Consider the following 23,034-nt stretch of genomic DNA (forward strand, 5'->3'; position numbering starts at 1 on the left):
GAAGTGTGTAGCTCAGTGCTTCTCAACCTCCTAACCCTGTGACCCTTCAATACCATTAGTTCCTCATGCTGTAGTGACCCCCAATCAGAAAACTATTTTAGTTGCTACTCCATAACTGTAATTTTGGTACTGTTATGAATCATGATGTGATATATGATATGCAGGATATCTGATGCGTGACCCCAGTGAAAGAACTGTTTGACCCCCAGCGAGGGGTTGGGGGGTGCGACCCACAGGTTGAGGTTGGCATCAGAAGCAGCCTACAGCCTCTGAATCCAGCATCACCCTAAGCAACAAGGACACACACAGAGCACACGGACGCACACACGCACGCACGCACGCACGCACGCACGCACGCACGCGTCATCTGTTGCCATGGCAACCGTCATACGTTCACCTGCATGTTGCTTTACCTGTGCAAGGTAGTTCATGTGATTAGTCACAGCCCAAATAAAAGGCAGAGACCCCTAGCCCCTCGCCCATTTTTCTTCTTCATCGCCCCCCCCCACACTTTGTCTTCTTCTCTTCCTTCCTTCTCCCCCAGTAAACCTTTCCCATGGAGCTGGGCTAGCCTGGTGTGATCTGTCCGGATATGAGCAGCAACACAACACCTCAGCCGTTGTTTATTTTCCTGAAATGTGTCCTGGTGAGAAGACAGGAGGAGGATAACAGCTTCTACTTGAGCCTCCCTCACAGGGCAGAATGCAAGAAACCAGCCTGCCTTAGTCCTGGCTCTTTGCCTCCCCTTCTTATGCTCCTGGGCATCAGGGCCTGAGATGTCACACTCAGATATCCCCTTTCTTGCTGTCCATGTTTGTAACCTTTGTCTGGTTTGACAGTTGACTAAGGAAACAAGTAATTCCAGTAAGAGGGAAATTAGTGTGGGCTAGTGTCACAAGCCTGCCATCCTGGCCGCTCTGGGGGAGGATGAGGCAAAAGAACCGTAAGTCTATAGCCACCTACAGAGTGAGTTCGAGACTAGCCTGGGCAACTCGGTGAGATCCAGTCTCAAAACCACGGACAGCACTAAGAGTGGAGGAGCGATCCCCAGCAGATAAAACTGAATCCTTAATTAGACCACTGGATGTGACTCTTTGGAACTAAGGACATTTAGGTGAGCTGGCACTGCCCATAAGAAGAGCTGGTACACGGAGACACTTGAGGAAGAGGCCTCTTAAAGACAAAACAGAGGGGCTTGAAGAACCACAAGTCGGGGATGTCTTAACCAGCAAACAGGACAAGAGGCAAAGGGGAAGCTTTCCAGAACCTTCAGGGCCAGTCCAGCTGTCTGTCCCATGGGCTGATGTTGTTTGCTTACTCCATACTCCCCTGCTTCCATGGCCCATGGATATCAGCATGCTTGGTAAGTAACTGCAAGGAAGATGGTCCACTTGGTTTAAAGACTAGTTAGGGCTGGAGGGACAACACACACATCTGGAAGGACAGACTTGCCAGACTCTTTTATTTCTCTTTTATTTCAGTTCTCTTTTATTTCATTGAAGCACTTGAGCCTTGTGGAGCGGCAGGGGAGGCTCATCTTCTGAAGCCAGCAATCTATTGAGGGAAGCTGCCTGGGTTCCTGGATATGAGTCACACACAGACGGGTAAATACTTGAAGAGCCAGGAGAACACCTGCAAGGGAGACACCAGGGGGTCAGGAGAACCACGCTGACCTCCCAGTAGGTCAAAGGCTGACTGGTGACAATTATGCAAACAAGGGCTGCCCAGTACCTAAACAGAAGTCTCCGCCTAAAAGAAAAAGAAAAGAAAACAGTTTGCCGGCTCTACCCTAAGCCACTCCTAGGAACCACTGGCACACCCTGTGTAGAAAACAACCCAAGCTGGCCAGGGGCCAGCCTGGGGTGCGTCAGCCGACCTCAGGTAGGAGGTGTGAGCTGTTGATAGTGGTGATTCCAGCAACCATGAGTCACTCCGAGACAGAGGGGAAAATAGCAAGCTGGCTCCAGGACCAGGTCCCGAAAGCTTGACTGTCAGGATGGACACACCAGGGTTCTCTGCTCCAGGTGTCTGTCTGGAGAGGAGGAGAGTACCCCGCAGTGAGAGGGGCACACAGCTCCAGGGTGTAGCGAGGGTGGTGAGAAGGAGAGGTGGCTAGCCTCGAACCACACAGGGAAGAGTTGGGAGGAGTGAGCTTTGCATTGCTACCATCCCAGGGTAGGAGGGAAAGAAGGCAGGAAGTGGCTTTTGACCAGAGGGGGGTGGGGAATGTGGGGGATGGGGGAGGAGCAGAGGGAGAACGGGGGGGGGGGGGTGCAGAGGGGTGCAAAAGCTGAGACAGCCAGTGGCAGGCCCTCATAACCCTACCAGGTGAACAGGCACCTTGTCAAACTTTCCTGTCAGCCCTCAAGAGCTCAACTTCACAATCCAATGAGGCTTTTAAAGGAGAAAGTGGAAAAACAGTGTTTTCTATTCTGAGGCTCCTGGCCCTGGCATTGCCATCTCTGTGCTAACCACTATTCAAGACGATTTCTTACTCCGTGGTCCTCAAGGTTTCTGACAGCCTTGTGCTTCTTGGGTTGACCTGGTCTGAAGTCAAGAAGGTCTTCCCTCTCACTTTCCCTGTCCCCCACCCTCTGCCTAGGGGCAGGGTTCTTTGGGAAGGATGAGCAGGCTCCAGTAGATCTTAATGGGCATCCAGCTGGCACAGGGCAGAGGCTCAGTGTGGCCCAACAGAGGGTCAAGGGGAACAGATGTGTTGCTCAACCTCTAAGGACTCACACACCCAGCCCACACCTGTGTGAGCCATTTAAATACAGAGAGCACCCTGGGCCTGCAGTAACCTGCCTGTTCTCAACCAAAGTCCCCCTGTGCAGGTACAGAGCTAGGCGCTCAAGTAGAGAGAATGACGGTGATGGGTTTGTGCCAGCCATTGGCTGCGGAGGAGGCAGGGCTGTCAGCTACCAGGAGCTGGACAGAGAAGATGCTGTAGGGATGGACAGAGATGCAGGGGATGGTGGCAGAACATATAGACAGAAGCATGGATAGTTGATGATTTCTATAGAAAGATATGTAGATGATAGAGAGATTCATAGATTATAGCTGGATGGATAGTTGATAAATTACAGATTTTGGACAGATTAACAAATGGATGGATAACATAATTAATATATAGACAGGTGATTGATAAATGATGAATTGATGACAGGTAGATAGGGCATAGATAAAGTAGTGGTTCTCACCCTTCCTAATGCTCTGACCGCTTTAACACAGTTCCTCATGGTGTGCTGGTCCCCAAATATAACATTACTTTCATTGCTACTTCATAACTGTAACTTTGCTACTGCTGCAGATCACAGTGTGAATAGCTGACAGGCAGAATAGCTGATATACAAAACCCCCACCCCAGCGGGGGTCGTGACCCACAGGTTGAGAACCATTGAGGTAGCTAGCTGCTACACAGAGATGGAATCTCACTTGTTCCACAGAGCTGACTCCCCGCCTCAAGGCCACAGTGACTCACTTCTGTAGCACAGTTATAGGCTGAAAGCTGGAGTGAGGTTACTCCTTCCTAGCCCCAGCCCTCCTCCACTCTCAGGCCTTTCCCTGTCTGGCTTTGAAAGCTCACCCATATGTCACCTGTTGGCTGCCTTCTCACCAGCTAAGAGGAGAACTGGAGTAGGTAGGGCAATGCTCTCTCTCTCTCGCTGGGGTGCAGGACACACTCTGAGTGGTAAATCTGAGGCTCTGAGGGGCCATTGTATATACTCTGCTTGGAGCTGAGTTCCGCAGCAGAGAAACAGAGACCAGGCTCTAGAGCTCATCCCCCCAACCCCACCCCACGATCTTTCTGTAAACCAGCAAAGAACATTTGAGCTCAAAGATGACCCCCCCCAACCCTGAGTAAGACTCTCAGCCACCACAGCCACCACCCAGCCTCACAGTGGAGCCTGCATTTCACTAAGTCTCTTGGAAGGATGACTGGCTGGCGCCTCCCGGTCCCCAGCCCCATGCCTGCTTTCAGACCACCCAGAGTGCTTCTCCAACCCCACTCCTCAGCCCACCCGCCCGCCCCGAGCCTCCACTAATGGGAATCCGCTGGAGGAGTAGCTTACCACGAAACAGCCTTATGATCCCAGGGTCCTCTCAAGGAGCCCCTTAAAAAGCCAGAGGCACCAACTGACCGGCTACAGTCAGGGCTGTGTTCTGAGTCAACCCCAGAGGAAGGCCTTTGTCCCTCTGCTTTCCCAGGCCTCCTGCTGTGTGCCCTTGGTAGCTGCTGGTATTGTCTTATAAAGCTTGTCCCTGTCTTTGTGGACAGGGAAGGAGTCTTTTCATACGTGTGTTCATCCCCAAACCCCGGGAGGTGGCGGTCTATGAAAGATACCACTGGACATGCTGGACACAGAGCCTGTTCCCTCCCTAGGGCAATAAAAAATGTGTGTGTGTGTGTGTGTGTGTGTGTGTGTGCATGTATGTGGTGTGTGTGTGCACGGGCACTGCATGTGAAAGTCAGAGGACAACTTGGGGGAATCAGCTCTCTCCTTCCATCATGTGGGTTCCAGAGGTTGAACTCAAGCCATCAATCAGGCTTGGCTGGCAGCAAGTGCCTTTACCCACAGAGTCATCTTGCTAGCCCACTCTGGGGACTTTTAAAGGGGTCCAAGGGAAGTGTGTCACAGCCAAAGGCCTGAAGAAGAAGGGGAGAAGCGTCAGGATCCTCTCTGCATGCCCTTGGGAAGTATCGCCTCCTCTGTCTGCTTCACCAAACCTCTGGGAACCTGTCTGTCTAGACAGGGGGCTGTGGTGACAAAGCCCATCCATCCCACACTCTGATCCCAATCCCCACACTGGATGAACAGCTGGCTGGCTTGCACTCAGCACTCAGAGCTGAGCCTTGAACAGTTTGTTTTGGGTGAGTGACAAGCAGAAACCAAAAGTCAATCTGTTTGTTCTGTGCCTGGGGACTCCAGAGGCTGCACAAGTTCAGAGAATGAAACCAAAGCCAGGCTTGCGTTTTAGAGCATATGCTATAGGACATGGTAGATAGCAAGTGAGTGACACCGAGGGCTGAGGAGACAGCTCTGTCAGCAAAGCCCTTGCCTTGTTAGCATGGGAGCCCAATGTTGGATCCTTGGATCCTGAGAATCCACGTTGAAGGCCAGACACAAGGCTCCAGTTTGTAATCTCAGCACTGAGAAGGTGGAGACGGAAGCACTCCTGAGGCTTACTGGCCAGTTTAACCCACTTCTTAGGCGAAGTTCCAGCACAACAAAATGTGAGAGGCACTTTGTGAACGACAGTCAAGGTTGTCCTCTGGCCTCCATACACATGCGCAGATAGATATATGCACACACAGGCACACAGAAAGTGGGGCTGGGGAGAAAAAGAGAGGGATGGTCAGAAGTAATGGAAGTGCCCAGTCGTAGGGGACCCACAAAAACTGGGGGCAGCGGAAGAGTTTATGACCTTTATAAAAAATTATATATATAATATATAATTTTTTTTCATGAGAAGGAGGAGCTTTCAGGAGACACAAGAACACAAGATTTTGACAGGGTTCACACAGTGAGACAGTGAGATCCGCCTTGCCAGTTTTGTATAAGCGTGACTCCCTGCAACTCTATATTTCAGAATGAAGTGTGAGCAGAGATGTGAGAAGTCCCTATATCAGGATCCAGTGACTGTCATGTCTCTGCCTGAAATTTGTATTTTACAGTTTTAGTCACCTTTCTAATCACTGTGACAAAAGGAACTGGAGGAAGGGCTTATCTAGGCTCATAGGTTGAGAATACAGTCCATCATAGCAGAGAAGACATGGCAGCAGGAGCCTGAGGCAGCTGGTCACATTGTATCCACAGTCAGGAAGCAAAGGGAGATGGATGCTGGTGCTCAGCTCACTTTCATCTTATTTAGTTCAGGTCCCCCAGCTCATAGGACAGTAGCAACCACACTCATGGTACATCTTCTTTCTTCAGTTAACCAAGTCTTTAAAAACTGGCATAGACACACCCAGCAATGTTGCTGTTGTGATTCTAAGTCCTGCCAAGGTGCAAATGAAGATACACCATCTTGCCTATGTCTTCTGTGATGGCTGTATGTGAACGGCAGAGCAAGTATGTTTGGTGTCTCTGCTTGCTCTTATTGGTGGTGAGAATCCAGGAACATATTGACAAAGAGAAATGGGGACCAAGTCAAGGCCTCACTCGAGTGCAAACACTGCTATAGTTGGTGACAGGTCTGTGATAACATCCATAGCCTTATAGAAGTCAATAACAACCACAGCCTTACTGGAGTCCAGTACATGCCACCATCAGTCTGCTTCCTCCATGTATCATGGGAGCCCCAGCTTGTCCTGGGGTTCCATACTGGACATCTTCAATGATGGACAGATCATTCCTCACAGGGAGAACCTACTGAGGTGTCATGCAAGAGTTCAGAGAGGTCCTGGCTTCTGTGGCCCCAGTCGTAGGTTGCCCTTTTCTATAATACAACCCCAAGCCAAACTCCCTAGACCCAGCCTGACTTTTCCTTACCCTGATCCCCACATACCTCCACCACCACCAAGCTTCCAAGACTGTGAGCACAGGCTGCACCTGGCCTTGTCTCTTTGCACCCAGGAGCAGGCTGCTGAGTCTCTGCCCCTATTCTCTGGCTTTGAAATAGCCATAGCCTTCTTTGGGATCTGTGGGGTGAAGGGACACAGAGTTCAAAAATGACACTGGGTTGGAACTGGTCTCTCAGGAACAAAGGCAACGCAAAGCAAGAGCTTGCCAGACTCCTACACATAGCATTCTTTTGCCTGTCTGTCTAAGAGTCTGTGACCTTCCAGCCCTGGCCTGGATAGCAGAGATACCCATTGCTTATGGAATACATTCGAATGGGAGCCATGCATCAAGGAGGCAATACTCTCAAGAGCTAGTCAGTGTGAGCGTGAGGACCAGGTCAAGAGCTCAGACGGTAGGTGACATAGACGGGAGTGGGGGGTGAGGGGCGGGGGGCGGCTAAAAAGAACCTGGGGGACAGGCTGAGCTGGAATACCATCTCCTTCATCTGGCTCCCCAGACACCTCCCTTATCCACCAACACACACCTCTAGCGATATCAATATGGCTTTGTCAAACACATTCTTATTTTGCAACTCCTCAGGAGAGCAAATGATCACCTGCAGTGACTGGGCCCATCAGAGATCTTCGGTGCCTTTCTTCTGATTTCAATTTTAACATTGACTAGGGGAGCCAGCAGAGGGTGTCCAGAAGACCCTTCTGGGTTGACCCAAGTTCTATGAACACTCACAGGTGCTTCCTATCTCCACCAAAGTCAGCCTTGCCTCCAGCATCAAAACAGAGACCTGGAGGTGGCGGCGGGGGGGGGGTGGGGGGGTGGGGGGTGGTGCATCTCAAGGGATGGCTCAGAGGTTAGGAGCACTGATCACTCTTCCAGGGGACAGACTCAATTCCCAACACCCACATGGCAGCTCACAACCGTCTGTAACTCCAATTCTGGGGGACCTGATGCCCTCATATAGATATACATGTAGGCGAAACATCAATGCACATGAAATAGAAATTAGTTAATTTAAAAACAAAACAAACAAACAGAAGCCCAGAGACCTGTTTTGCCCTCAGTCACTCAGGTCCCCATACCAGCACTAGCCTGACCTTGAGGGACATGAAGCCAGTCAGGAAGAACCGGTCTCTTCCACACAGATAAGCACCCCGGAGTCAGACGTCTGCTCTCTTCCCTCACTGTCTTCGCCATCTTCCTTCTCCTGGAAGAACTCAGGATACTGGGGCCTGGAAGAGAGAGAAGAGGGCATAGAAGTTGAGAGTGTTGATTCTGCCAGGGGTGAACCTAATGTGAGAGTCAGGGTGGAAATATGTGCTTGGCGATTTCAGATGCTACCCTCCAAAGCACTGGGTTAAGGAGGCCACTATAGATTCTGGCATTTGCCCAGGCCAGCATCCTAAAGGGAGCATGCTCATTCCTCCCTGGCATCCATGCAGTCTGGGCCTCCCACAGGCTGAGGGGCCAGGGAGACCACCGTCTTCGCTGAGGTGGGAAGAACCTTGCTTCCCACACAGTAATTAGGCTTCCCAACTCTGCCCTATACATATAATTACACTGCTGCCCACGCAGGGAAACAGAGGCAGAGGCCCGAGCCTTCTCTGTTGCAACTGGGGCATGGTCCAGGCAATCTTATCTCACTGTCTGACTGGGTACAGGGTCACCCCAGTTGACCCAGGGAGTTCCCACATCCCTGGTGACTAGAATGGATGTCATCTGTTGTCTGCACAGAGGCCCTGCAGGCATGAAGAGGGCCCAGTGGAGTCCCAGGGCTTGATAGTTGAATCTCATCTACTGGGCACAGCAGCTCCATCCTGTAGTTAGACCTGGGCCTCCACCCGATAGTGAGAACTTTGGACAAGCTGAAACAGAAGCTCTGGTTTTTATGTTAAATAGTGGATCCTTTGAAGGTCACTAGAGGTCATGAACAAATTCACATTTCTTTAAACCTCTGTATAGAACAAAGGAGAGAGGTAGGGTGCACTGGGCCTTTAAGAAAGGTACTGCACACCTTTAATCCTAGCATTCATTCAGGAGGCAGAGGCAGGCAGATCTCGGTGAATTCAAGGCCAACCTGGTCTACAGAGCCAGTACCAGGACAGTCAGGGCTGCACAAAGAAACCCTGTCCCAAAACAACAACAACAACAACAACAACGAAAGGAAAAAAGAAAAGAAAAAGAAACAGAAAAGATCCAGGGCTGAGGGGTGTAAAGCTAAAGTCAGGGTTAGAAGTATTCTAGTATTCTAGTATTCTAGTAGCTATCTTTTAAAAATTACATTTAATTTACCTGTGTATGTGCCCTCACATGTGCGAGGGTGTGGTATGCATGTGTGAGTGTGTATTCGAGTATGTGTGTGAATGTGCATATGAGTGTAACTGTGTGTGTGTGTATACACCTGAATGCAATAGTGCTGTTATAGCTACTGTTTAAAGAGCAAAGTGGTGGACTAAGGATGTAGCTCAGGTGGTAGATGCTTGCCTAGCATACATGGACCCCTGGGTTAAATCTTCATTACCACATAAACTGGGAGTTGAGGCTGGGCAGATGGCTCAGGGGTTAAGAGCATGTGGTGTTCTTGCAGAGGACCTGAGTTTGGTTCCCAGCACCTATCTTGGGCAGGTCACAACCACTCCAGTTTCAGGGGGATCTGATGCCCTCTTCTACCTGGGCACTACACTTATGTGCATATACCCCCACGCAGACAGGTATGCATACACATAGATATAATAAAATCAATCTCTAAAAAAGAAACTGGAAGTTGTAGTGGGGGGGGGGGGTCTGTCATCTCAGCATAGGGGAGGTGGAGGCAGGAGGATCAGGAATTCAGTCATCCTTGGCTATATAGTGATTTTGAAACCAGCCTGGGCTACATGAAAAATCCCACAAGCAAACAAACAAACAAAAAAAAAAAGTCAAGAGAAGCGTGTAAAACAATACTATTTAACCCAATAAACCAAAATATTACTTAAATGTATATTTAGAGGAAATGGTTAAAGACCTGTTCCCCTGGGTGCTCGATACAGAGGTGATACATCCCTTGGTGTCTTTTCCATTCCTGGGTGCCCTGTATTCAACGTTTCCCCGTCCACACTGGGCTCATTCTGGAAGACCTGGAACCAAAGGTCCAGTCAGGATATTAGAGGCCCTGAGAATCAGTGCTCAGGCCAGAAAGTGTGCTTTCTGCCTGTCTCACCAAACTGCTGGACGCCAATCCCAGCACCCACCCACCCCCAAGCCCTTTTGCATTCTTCATCAAGATCATACCAGCTGGCCACCCCCACTTTGGCTCTGCCTCTCAGCCCTCTCCCTCCAGGATTCCCAGAATCAACTCCTGCAGCCTCCCCCCAACATGTGATCTCAGTGCCTCAACACAGAGAGTCACCTGTGCTCAGTAAAGTTCTCTTGGTGGCAACAGAGCTTTGAGTGACAGGATCTTCATACATCCTGCATCCCACATTTTTGCTCAGTCAGAGGGGCTCTCATTACCTTTCCAGTGCTCTGTTTGAGCCTTGTATAGGTTCTCCCCAGATATCTCTCCTATACCCCCAAACCAAGCCAGATCACCTCCCCCAGCCCCAGGACGTTCCTAACTCTGCAGCACAGGTTTGCTGCATAAGCCTCAGAGGGGAAATTCCCTTTCCTGCCCCAGCCTGCACTTTTTGAGCTCCCTTTGAGGTCTGTCTGGTGGGATCCCTGGCAATGGTGCTTGTTGCCATTCTTGGTTTGCTCTAAAGGAAATCAAGATTCAAGGAAACAAATCCATTGCCTGGTCCATGAGCTCTGGATGCGTGGGTTCAGACCACGGAGCTAAAGTTATCAGTCAAGAAGTCCACAAACAAGAAAGGTTAATCCCCATTGGCCCTGATCGCCTACCCTAACTACATGTTAAGGCCCTACTGCCGGGCTGAAGAGATGGTTCAGTGGTTAAGAGCTCTGACTGTTCTCCCAGAGGTCCTGAGTTCAATTCTCAGCAACAACACTGTGGCTCTCAATCATCTGTAATGGGATCTGATGCCCTCTTCAGGTGTGTCTGAAGAACAGCTATAGTGTACTCACATACATAAAATAAATAAATACATCTTTTAAAAAAAAAAAAAGAAGGAGGAGGAAGAGGAAGAGGAGGAGGAGGAGGAGGAGGAGGAGGAGGAGGAGAAGAAGAAGAAGAAGAAGAAGAAGAAGAAGAAGAAGAAGAAGAAGAAGAAGAAGAAGAAGAAGAAGAAGAAGAAGAAGAAGAAGAAGAAGAGGAAGACCCTACTGCTACAGACACCACACACATTGGTTAGCAGGTACAGAGAAATCAACCTTGAAGTGACCAGGAAATGGTTGCCCAGCTAGCTAGTTTTCATAGCACCTTCAACTTTGATAGCTATTTTTCGCAGAAGGTACTATACAGGCTGTGTGGGAAAATCATCAAAGGTTTTACGTAGCCTTGGGTCTACTAGGCAAGATAAACCCATTGGTGCAATAATGACAAGACTGTTTATGAAGTAACCAACCTCTCTCTTGACTGGGTTGTGGCCTACTCCACAGGAGGTAATTCATGTTTGTCACTGTAAACATGGTCAAAAGACATGGCCAGGGAAGTCCTAGGCCCTAGGTGGAGACACTGATAATGATTTTCTAAACTTTCATGTCGTCAAACTACCTTTAGAAGGCAGTGGTTATTTTTATACCCATAGATTTGTGCTGCTCCCACAGAGAAGTTTCTTATTACGGTGGGTAGCAGTTAATGAAGAGACTCACTAGGGATTCCATATCACCCTCCCTCATGGCTCAGGGGACACCATGAAAGAATAGGTAGGAAGCATTGTAGGAGATGGAGGACTGGGAGAGAGCACTCGGAGCTCAGCAGTGGGGACCCTAGATGACAGACACTCTGTAATTACAAAACTAGGAAGTGGTCCTACTGTTTCTTTCTGGGGAAACTGTGCACATGCTGATGTTATAAGAGCCCAGCCTGTGGGCTGGCAGAGACGTGATTCTCCTAGAAGCAGGAGCAGACAGATATTCCTGAAAGATAGTCCAACCTAAACTCTGGAACATCACTGTCCTTCAGGCAAAGCATGTTGGGAACATTTTTTTCTTCTTCTCCCGTGCATTCCATTGGGCACTTAAAATCTGAGGTGCCCTCAGCCTCCTGGCTTCAATAACCACATCAAAAGCCTTTGCAGGGATATTTCTCCTCTGTGAAACCTGAAGCCATAGGTGACCTGCTATTATGTGGGTAATTAGGCCACTCCCTGGGCCCAGTGAATACACACACAGGCTGCCAGGGCTAGAAGGAAACAGGTGCCTCCCTAGGTAGGACACCAGTGACCCAGCTCCAACTCTCCACCCTAAGAAAACCTTACTTCAAACCTCAGATGACTCCTGAGGGAGCTGCAATGGGGTCCAACCATGCATTCAAACAGGGGCAATGGGTGACTTCCTGGACTCAGTCATTACTCTGCCACAGCAGCTGACCCCAACAAACACTCACCCCACAGTAACAGCTCTGTGGTTATTAAAGGGATAGTGTGCAGGAGTCCTTCTTTGGAACCATTCAAATGTCATAATCTGCCCTTGGTGACCAAACCTAGAGGACCCTATAATGCCTGTTGGTCACCAGTCCCTCAGCTCCACTCAGGTGTCTGTCCTTCTCCCAGAACACATCCCAGCTGGTCTACGACAGCCTCTGTGCTCTTACTTCCGGTCATCAAGGTCATTGTATCTCCTCTCCATTCCCAATGGACAGACACTGTTTGTGTATTTGATGGCAGGAGCAATCGCAGCAATCCTGCGGTTCCTCAAGAGGAAAGGAAGTTAGCCCAGGCTAAGCCTCATAGGCGGAAAATAGCAGCGAAGCAGAAGAAATGTAGCCAAATCCTTCACAATGTTTTCAGCTGCCATGTAACTCAGCCCGGAAGCTTTTCTGGCTGTGGCCATGCAGTTCCAGCTAATACCTACCTGCTGTTGTACACTGCCATTATAGACTACTAGGATTTGAGAATCTTCACCCCACCCCCACCCCATCTTCCTGAATGCAGTGTGTCTAAGAATTGCTTGGACCCAATGACACAGATAAGGTCCACCCAGAGATCTCTGAAAACATGAACACAGGAAGAGTTCCAGCCCTCGGCCTCCCAGGCTCACACCAGACTGCTTCAGCAAAGGGGCAGAGGAAAGAGAGGCAAAGAAGTATTCGAGGTGAGCAACCAGGGCCGTGAATGAGGCATTGGGAGTCCAGAGACTGGACTCAGCCTGCCTCTCTCTGAACGGTCTACACAGCAGGAAGTGTCACCTTTGCAGCACAAAAAGTCCATATGGGAAGCATAGCTGAAACCTGGAAAAGAACTCGATATCCATGGATTTTAAAAACATGAGCCAGTGACCCAGTTCCTTCCATAATCGATCCTTAGCTAGTGCCTCTGAATGACGCTGATCAGAGAGCACCAGTCTCCCACTAATGTTAAGATCATCAGGCCGGGTGGTGGTGCATGCCTTTAATCCCAGCACTTGGGAGGCAGAAGCAGGAGGATTTCTATAAGTTCGAGGGCAGCCTGGTCTACAGAGTTAGTTCGAGGACAGCCAGAATTGCTCAGTGAGATCCTGTCTTGAAAAAACAAAAACCCAACCCAAACCAAGCAAAATAAAAACAAACAAACAAAAAAACAAACAAAAAAACGAAATACCCAACAGCATTGGATTGTTTCCTGTGAGTTAATATGGTAGAGTGTAGTGAACCCTTTCCTTCCCAGGTTGGTCTTGGTCCATGTTTTATCATAGCGACTAGGATGATGGACAGGATATTATAATCAGATAAAGTTATTATGGTCGACGGAGAGCCACCTGCTGACACCCCTGTCGCAGCAGGGTTTCATTTCTTATTGCTGTGATTGAAAACCAGACAAGAAGTGAATTAGAGAGGTAGGATTTCTCTTGGCTCAGGTTCTGAGCACACCGGCTATCGCGTTGGTGGGATCAACACAGTGCTCACATACTGACATTTATTTAGGAACAGTAGAGCGCCAACCGAAGCACACCCCACCCCCACCCGACCTCCCCATTCCCCATCCCACTCCACCCCACCCACCTCTCCATACTCTAACCCTCCCCACCTCATCCCACCCACCTCCTAACCCCTGCCATCACCCCAGGGAGCCAAACAGAACCCTCCCTCCTCAACCCCCACCCCATGTATCCCTTAAGGCCATGCCCATGAGACTCAGTTCCTCTAATGACGTTTCACCTCCTGAAGACTCTATACCCTCTCAGAACAGTGTCCCCAGGAGGAGGTTGGCGGACACCAGCTGGATCAGCACCCATCCCTCTCTGTCTCCTGTCTGAGTACCCTGTGAGCAACAGCCTCAACTTCCAGACGCTGTGCCTTTCCCTCCACAGTGGACGGTGTCCCCGAGCTGTGAGGCAGAACAAACCCTTTCTCCTTGAGTCGGGTGTTCTGTCCCAGCATCAGGAAGAGCAAGTGGTACAACTAGAACATCAGCATGACCACGGTCCTGTTTCCAGCACCAAAAATACAAATATGGCTGCCATGCTCCCCGTGGGTGGGTGGGTGGGGCGAGAAGCCATATCTCAGGTCTCTGGGTCCTTGGGTGAGGTTGAACCCCCCATAGGAGGATAAAGTCCCCGAGTAACTTCCCTCTTTCGCCATGAAACCCAGATCCACTCATGGGGCCTTCTTAGTACTTATTGCTTGAGGCCCCATGCCTATGACAGTGGCCTCTACCTAAGGTTGATGAGCAGGCCGGTGCCCATTAGCCTAGCCCCAGGTGCTTACTTGACTGGCTGACTGGGGATGACAGCTAGCCAACTGATACCTAGTGCTGCTGGCTGTCACACCTGAGGTTCTTCTCCCCGGACAAGTAGGCATCTTGGCCCCCATCTCCAGTGTTAGGTGACAGCTGACTGCCCAGACTTGCTAGGCAAGTCCTGGCTCACTTGTCTCAGTCCCAGCAAACTCAGCTGCCTCTCTGGGCTGGAGAGGAATCTGGCATGACTCCCTCACTCTGAAGACAGCAGCTGCAGACTTCACAGAGCTTTCCTTCCCCATCCTCTGCCCTTTGGCTCTGGTGCCCATTGGGCTTCTGTGCTGGGCCCTGAACAACTACAATGGAGAGGCAGCTTCAAAGGTCTGCCCAATGTGTTGGCCATCTGTATGGCAGGGCTACCTTTAACTCCAGAATTTCAGCTTTCCGATCTGATCTGGGGGACAGGGTAACAAAAGCATTGGGGGCAGAGAGGTAGAGGCATCTGGGAGATGGGTCCATGGGTAAAACAGCTTGCTATGCAAGCACGAGGACCTGGGTTTAAATCCCCAGGACTTAAGCTGAGCATGGTAGAGTATCTACCATCCAGCTGTCCCACAGTGAGATAGGAGGCAGAAGTAGAATTCCCAGAAGCTCGAGGGGCAGTGAGCTTAGCATTCACAGAGGCAAAACAAGAGACCACCCCATTCTACCCCAAGCCGTCTCATATTAAGTGGAAGACAAAGACCTCTGATCTCCATATACGCAAGGCTGACTTCCTGGCTATCTGAATAGCCCAACCTACAACAGTTGATGTTTTGACCTCAGGTCCAGAGCTCACCCAGCCTTATTCTCAGCTGAGCTCTTCCTCTGTCACCCCTACTCCGACCCAGGCATGATTTAGCAGCCATTGATTTGGAAAGACTGGAGCCAGGTAGAAGTATACATCACTCCAGAGCCTGGAGAGCTCTGCCTTTCACTCAGAAAGTCATCACAGGCCCACCAAACCTGCCAATGAGGCCTAAGAGTCTCTCTCCTGTGCTGTTTGGATTTTTGTCAATTAGATACAAGCTAGGGTCATCTAGGAAGAGTGACACTTCCTTGAAAAGATGCCCCCATCACATTGGACCATCGTCTAGGGAGCGTTTTCTTCATGATTGATGTGGGAGGGCCCAGCCCTTTGTAGGCAGTGTTATCCCTAGCCAGATCTGGGCGAGGTGGCACATACCTTTGGTCTCAGCACTCGGGGAGGTAGAGGCAGGCAGATCTCCATGAGTTCGAGGCCAGCCTGATCTGCAAAGGCTTCCTGGACAGCCAGGGCTACATAGAGAAACCCTGTCTGGGTGGGAGATGCAGGGAGCAAATTGAGCAGGGCGTGGGGTTCAAGCTAGCAAGCATTATTTCTTCACGGTCTCTGTTTCAATCCCTGCCTTCAGGTTCCTGCCTTCCCTTCATGACAGGCTGTAAGATGAAAGAAACCTGTTTTCTTCCCCAGGTTGCTTTTGGTCGCCGTGCTTATCCCAGCCACGGATGACAAAGTAAGCCAGAATCCGCAAACGGCCTCTGCTCTGCGGCCTGTTGGGATTCACTCTTTCCTTGATTCGTTTCCAGTCTGATTTCTTTGACCACCCAGACACTGCTGGGCTCTAGACCAGTCGTTCTCAACCTGTGGGTCGTGACACCTCCAGGGGGTCCTGTATCAGCTATCCTGCCCATCAGATGTTTCCATTATCATTCAAAACAGTAGCCAAGTCACAACTGTTTTAAAGGGCCACAGCATTCGGAAGGTCGAGAACCGCTGCTCTAGACGAAGCCCTGACCAGCAGGCTGACTCTTTTTCCCAAGTCCGTGTGGTTCTCTCTCACATGATGCTCTCTTTGGCTCCGATGCTGTTCCTAACTGCCCTGCCTAGGATGCAGCTACCTCCATCCATCTCCTTTAGCCCCTTGGATCTTTCCACTTTCCCCATTCTCCCAGCATGGAAGATCCACTCGGCTGTTCTCCATGCTGACATGCCTAGGCCCACCCTCTACCTCCTTCTGGAGGCCGTAGTGTGAGACTACAGAGCTTTCTTTCCTCAAGCATCTTCCCGGGATCCTTCCTGCCCGCCCGCACCCCCCCCCATCCCTGAGAAGAACAGAGAATGACCCATCAGCAAGCCAATGGGTTACCCCGAGAATGTGACAAAGGGTGAGGCTGTGGGTCCCAAGGGTCTGCAGATAGAGGGACGAGCCAGCAGCCTTGGGTGCAAGACCAGGCCTTGGAGGGTATCTCTACCTTACCTTATACCACAGAGAGAAGTCTGGCTCCCATGTTGCCCTGTGGATGAAGGTGGGCAGGCCGAGCACAAGCTTTCAGGAACCATTGAATTCATTGTGAGGCTGAGCTGGATCTGCGTCCATAAGGCCAGGAGGGGTAACAGTGTCAGACCCCAGCCCCAGAGGGCGCTCTGCGGTTGATTCAGTAGCCAGGAGCATCCAGAGAGCTCTTCTGGGGCCCTTGCTTTGTCTCCCACTCTGCAATCCAGGGGAGATCTGCAGCCCCTTTTCCTTGGCAACACTCAAGACAGAAAGAGGAAGCTACATGCCCAGCCACCCACGGGGAAGGAGATTGGTTCCACTCCTGCATGAGGTTGTCGACGAAGTCATTCTGCCTTCTAGCAGGACAATGGAGAATTGAAGAAAGAGGGCCGAAGAAATGGCTCAGTCGTTAAGAACACTTGCTGCTCTTGCAGAGGACACAGGTTCAGTATCCCAGGACCCAGATGGTGGCCCACAACCGCCTATAACTCCAGTTCCAGGAGATCTGACCACCTTCTTCTGGCCTCCTAGGCCACCAAGTAGGCATGTGTACAGGTACAGTTACAGGCAAACACTCACACACTCAACTAGCCAGGGAGTCTGCTGGCTAGTAAATCCCAAGTGGCCAAGTGGCCTGCTTCTAAATCCTTCCTTGTAGCTGTCTGATATTCACTCCATCCCAAGTCTTAAAAAATAAATAAATAAAATTGACGTTATTACCTTCATTTTAATGCAGAGGGAACAGAAATCAGATCAGAGAGGTTAAGTAACCAGCCTAAGATGCCACAGCTGAGGTCATAAATAAACATCTCTCCCCTTCAATCTCTGACTTTGAACAGCCCTCTTAAGAGACTGTAGAACACAGATGCTTCTCCGTCCAGGAGGAACGATGACAGCTCCACAGGGTCTGTTCCTGGAAACCCCAGCTGGCTGCTGACATTTCCTGGGTGCATGCTGTTCCGAGGCAGATGTCACCCAGGACCCCTGAACCAGATGGGGCTTCTCAGATCACAGCTATAACGTGACTCTCGGGACTCAGTTTCCCATCTGTGAAATGAAGAGGCTCCTTCCTCATCTTGCTTCAGCAGTTCCTGTACAATCAAGTATCTTAGTTTGTCCCAGGAGCTCAGTAAGTAGCCGGATGTACCAAAGGCTCGCTGTCCAAGTGACTCACGTTGGCTTTTAAATGATGGATTTCTGGGATTCTGTCTTACTATTAGTTTGCTGTGACAGACTAACCAACAAGAAGCAACTATGTAAGGGCTTATTTCGGCTCACGGTTGAAGGGCACAGCCCTTCATGGTGGGGAGCCACAGTAACCCGTTTGTGAGGTAGCTGCTCACGTTGCATCTTGCTTCAGGGCAGGGAGCAGAGAGAGAGATGAATGCTGGTGTTTGGCTCACTTTCTCCTTTTTTCTTCAGTCCTATGGATGGTGCTGCTCACAGCTAGGGTGAGTCTTCCAACTTCAATTAACCTAATGTGAAAACTCCCGCACAACAGCAGCGGCCTGAGGAGCGTCTCCTACATGGTCCTGGGGCCTAGAGAGTTAACAATAACCATCAACCAGGATGATGCCCGGGTTATATTTACTGTGCTTCACAAACTGTCATCTTGGAAACAGCCTTGTGCCTGGCCTTACTAGATTGGATCTTATTTTTCAGGTAAGAAAACCAAAGCCCAGAATCCGGAATAGCTCAGCCCTAGTCAGGTGGCTCTAGACCAGCGGTTCTCAACCTTGCTAATGCTGCAACCCTGTAAATACATGCTGTGGTGACCTTCGCCCCATAAAATTATTTTGTTGCTACTTCATAACTGTAATTTTGTTACTGTTATGAATTGTAACATCAATATCTTCTATGTGGGATAGCTGATACTCAACCTCTAGGAAAGGACCCTTGGGCCTTAAGGGGGGGGGGGGTCTCAATCCACAAGTTGAGAACCAATGCTCTAGAAAGTGGTAGAGGGATTTTCAGACCCAGTGATGGTAGGTAGAGCTTAAGGTTGCCCCAGCTTTGTGTCCAAGTTCCCCCCCCCCCTCCCCCGTTTACTGTGTCAGGGAGGATGACGGACCAGTTTCCAGACTAGGAAAACCCAGGTACTGAAGAAATGAATAAAGCTGAAAGAAGCAGCGGTAGCTGGGGTGGTGGACAAAGAAAGGCACTGGCCTAGCAGCTGAGGGGCAGAGGCCTCAGTCGCATGAGCCCATGGAATAACTGTAGAAGTGGCTGTTAATTTCAGCAAACTGTCTTCCGGTGTCCTCTGGGACACTAATGCAAAACAGAATCACGTTTGCCTGCTTCATTTTGTGAGGTAATTCTGTAAATTTTATTTACTTGTTTGTTTATTTATTTATTTATTCGTTTATTTTATTTTTTTAAATTAAACTCTATATACTAGGGTTTAAATGCTGCTCACATGGGGGGTTCCTGAAAGCCCTGGAGGGGGCACACGTGGGTCTGCCCGTGTTTTAAACAGAGGTATCTCCAGCAATCCGAAGTCACTTAGCCTGGTGCACTTTACACCTTTTTAAAGATTATTCCCCACTGCCCTCCCCATCCCCACCCCGACACATTTGTGTGGAGGTAGCAGAGACGGAAAAAGCTGTGCTGTGTCTTTAAACAGGGAGGAGCGATCAGCAGAAGCCTGGGCTGTAAAAAGGCTAATGCGCTGTGGAAGAGTAGGAGTTTAATCTAATTTAGTTGGAGGGTGTCTGTCTGCGGTGTTGTTTTTTGGAGTGTGGGAACAGAGGAGGGGAGCTGCCCCCTTGAATGGTCCCTTCTGCGCCAGAAGCAGTGGGGAGCCGCGCGACGCCAGCGATCCAAGGCCCGGCCTTGAAAGAGGATTAAAGCGATGCTTGATTTGCAATTCACACGAAAGCGCCCCGCGAACCTCTGGTAATATTTCAATCCACATTTCAAGGGAAGTGGCCTTAAAATAGCGGCCTAAATTGTTCTGCCGCGGCCCGGACACTCCTTCATGCATTTTATAACGCAGAGGGCCAAGGGCCTTTTCTCTCTGCGCCTCACCACCCCCAACCACCCCGTATCTTACATGTGCTGAAGTGTAATTAAAACTTGTTCTTAAGTTTGGGGCAACCTACACTGCTTTGTGGTATGAGGTGTGTGTGTTTTATGCTTGGAGCATATGTTTGTGTGTGTTAACTAAACATCACTTTGGATGACTTTAATATATCTCCTCCGAAAGGGGGGGGGGGATTGTGAGGCAGTCGTGGAACCAAGCCTAGTGGGTTGGAAAACTGAATTCTCAATGTGTGCCTTTTAAAGAGACCATTACCAGTAAGCAGACCACTTTCCTTACTGTAAGGAACAGTTTGGAAAATGCAAACAGAGATCTTAAGAGCTTTCCAACTGGATCCGCAAATAGGAAAGTTCTAGAAATGGCCTTGAAGCTACCAAGACAAACGTTAAGGAGCCAGCTCCCTGGTTCATCTTCAGGCTGGGAGACAGGATGTTCATGTCTTTCTATAATCTCTGCCCATACCCCACATGTTTACTCTTGCAATTAGCTTGTAACAGGCTAAGCTTCTGGCTTAATTTTTCTTTATTGTAGGAGACGAAGTACTTTTTTTTTTATCTTAAAGAGATTATTTGGGTTCTCTCTAATCCTATTTCAGAAACCCCTCTCAAGACTTTATGGTTCCTTCACCCATACTGAGGAAGGATGCAGCTTTGATTACCACTGAGACCCATGGCAGAGAATCTTTTCTTTTTTTTTTTAACTTCTGACTTTACCAATTAAACAGGGCCTTCCTTTCAACTCCCCACCACCTCCAAAATTATTTAACTCAAGACACCATCTGACTCTTAAAGAGTATTCCTTCCAGAATACCTTGCACTCTCCTTGGTAGACATTTGCAAGAACTCTACGCTAATATCTACAGACAGTATTTTGAAATCTCACGTAGATAGATATATTAGGAGATTTGGGGTCCAAAGTACCCTTTGCTCTAGGATGCTATTTAAAATCATGTTTAATTATCAAGTTTCATTAGAAACCCTTGCTCAAATTTTGAGAAACCTAATAAGATTTCCATTAATTTAAACATAGCTCTATTCCCAGGCCAGTCCCCCCCACCCCACCCCAAAGCTTTCTCTTCCCTCTTTTATCCCTGGTTAAATATGTAAATAAAATGTCTAAAGTCGTTCTTCAAAGAAGACAAAAGAAAAAAAAGAGCCGAGGGGAGAGAGACAGCCATAAAATTCCTCCCAGCTCTCCATAACGCTTGCCAGAGGGGGGCCGGTTTCCGAGCCAGGGCTGAGCAGCAGGGGACCCGGCTGCTCTGGAGTCACTCGTCTCAAATCCCACACACAGGAGAGAGAAAAATAAAATATCTTTTCAGCTGGAGCCATCAAAGGGGTCCTTTCATTTATTAGCGTTGCCTTCCACTCTCGCTATCTCGGGGCCCTTATTTTTAGATACTAATGTCTATTTGTTGCTTTCCTTTCTTTTTCTATACTAGGTTGGGCAGATGGAAGAAATTCTGTTAGCTTTTTCTTCTCTTAATATATTTTAAGGGAGTCCCGGGGGTTGGGGGAGAGAAGAAAGGAACGTGAAGTGATCATAGCTAAAATAAAAGGTCGGAACACTGTAGAAGTAACCAGAGCATAAAAGACCAATTACGTGGGGCAGTCTCAAATAGCTCACACCCTGCTCCGGAGCTGAGCTCACCCAGGCTACTTCCACGCCCCCCACGCCCCAAGGGGCGGGGGGGGGAGTGTGGAATTAGAAGAGAGAGAGAGAGAAAACGGAAGGCAAAAGTGTCAGGAAGGACCCCTTGCAAACTAGTCTGTCTTAAAGCTAAGCGATAGCCCAAGAATCTTACCTGACTTAAAAGGTTTTGGAAACAGCGTACTAAACTATAAATATCTAAGTAAACCATCCTTATCCAAGCCGCAAGCGTTCACCACACCGCAGGTTTTTCTTGGGTCACTAACACGGTGGTGGGTGGTGATTCTGACTGTGTTAACCTCAGTCTTCCGGACCGCTGTTTCCACGGATCCAACTTCCTCCCGTGAAAGGCAGAGGGGACCAGGGGATCTAAAGGTGAGGCATGAGCCTGTGCACACCCCTCCGCCCCCCACCCCCAGGACTCAGCAGGTCCTGGGAGTGTCCCAGCCTCAGGTCTGTCCGCTATGTCTGACAAATGAAAGGGGGGTAAAGAGGAAGAACTCCCTGCAGATGGGACGCTGAAGCCTTGTTTTAATTAGAAGTCGATCCTCTGCAGGAAGCGCAAGGCAGGGCGGGGAGGAGGGGTCCTGGGTAGCCTCGTTCCTGGCTTGGCTGGAGCCACTGAAGGCTTCCAGGCATCTGTGCACCCAACTCGGCCCTGGGGTGCGCAAGACTGACTGGCCGAAAGATGAGCAGGGGACTTAGCTGCACCTATGCAGTTGGGGGAGTCCGCACTGGAGGTCCTGGTAGTTTCCCAGACACTTAAAACGCAGACCTGAATGGGGGTGGGGTGGGGTCTAAGGAGAGAGTGGGCCACCGCCCTGAGGGCTGTTTATCCAAAGCCAAGAGTCCGCGACAGGTGCCGCACCCCAGATCTCTCGGACATCTAAGGACTGCGGTGGGCTCCCATGGTGCACTCACTCCCTGTGCGGGGGAAGGAGGTTGAAGCTCTGTGTCCTTATCACAGATTAGCCCAAAACCAACCAAGGGGCAGGAGCCAGCATAGCAAGGCACGGAGAGGCCCCACCACTCTGCGTGGGAACCAGCCGTGCGCGTGTAGGCCGGGGCTCAGCCTCCGCCTCCCAGGAGGACGCAGGCCGAGCACATCTTTCGCCAAATAATATAAATACACAACTTCCTATAATAAATAAACTCAGCCGCTTGGAGAAACCACCAGCCGGCTTGGCGCGATGGTCCCCAACACGGTGGCCTTGGCGGGGCAAGGGTCACCACGATTCAAGCCAAGCCCCTCTTCTCGGGGTGCGGGGTGTCAGCGGCCCGGAAAGTCTCCTCCCCGCCCCCTCCCTTCTTTCTTTGAGTAGACCTTGCAGAAGAGGCCCTAAACTCCGGCTTCCCAAGTCCCCTCCCCCTCCCCTGCACTCGGCCCTTTTGAAATTTCAAAGGCAGCCCCTCCCCGGAGTCCGAGCTCCGCGCCCCGGGCAGCAAACCCCCGGCTTCGGGAAGATGCGGGCAGCTTTACAAGCCGAGGGGCCACTTTTTTATGAGCACGGTCATAAAACGCAAATCCCGTGTCTCTTTGAAAGTGCCCTCCGCCAGGGCCCGGTCGTAAAAGTAGAAGATGCGTCCCCAGCCCCCAACCCCGGGTGAGGACCACCCTTACCCGAGTCCCCAAACTTCCCGTAACCTCGGCGTCCTTGGGGTACCGGGGACAATCTCAAGGCCTCCCACCCCCCCTCTGGGGCGGGGAGGGCAAGCAGAGAGGCCGGCAGGAGGTGAGGCTGGAGGCTGGGGTCCAGCCCCAAGCTGGGGCT

At 50.2% G+C, this 23,034-nt stretch overlaps 1 long non-coding RNA gene across 1 annotated transcript; it reads right to left on the bottom strand.

The window, feature by feature from the left end:
* Positions 1-1,476: 1,476 nt before the first annotated feature.
* Positions 1,477-23,034, bottom strand: Fzd10os (frizzled class receptor 10, opposite strand). The gene is made up of 6 exons (NR_015517.2): positions 22,884-23,034; positions 16,555-18,111; positions 7,619-7,753; positions 6,511-6,643; positions 5,062-5,334; positions 1,477-1,632 (listed from the first exon to the last, which is right to left on the bottom strand). It is a non-coding gene; the product is annotated as a frizzled class receptor 10, opposite strand (long non-coding RNA).

Source organism: Mus musculus, chromosome 5 (assembly GCF_000001635.26).
Source record: "Mus musculus strain C57BL/6J chromosome 5, GRCm38.p6 C57BL/6J".
NCBI classification, from domain to species: Eukaryota; Metazoa; Chordata; class Mammalia; order Rodentia; family Muridae; genus Mus; species Mus musculus.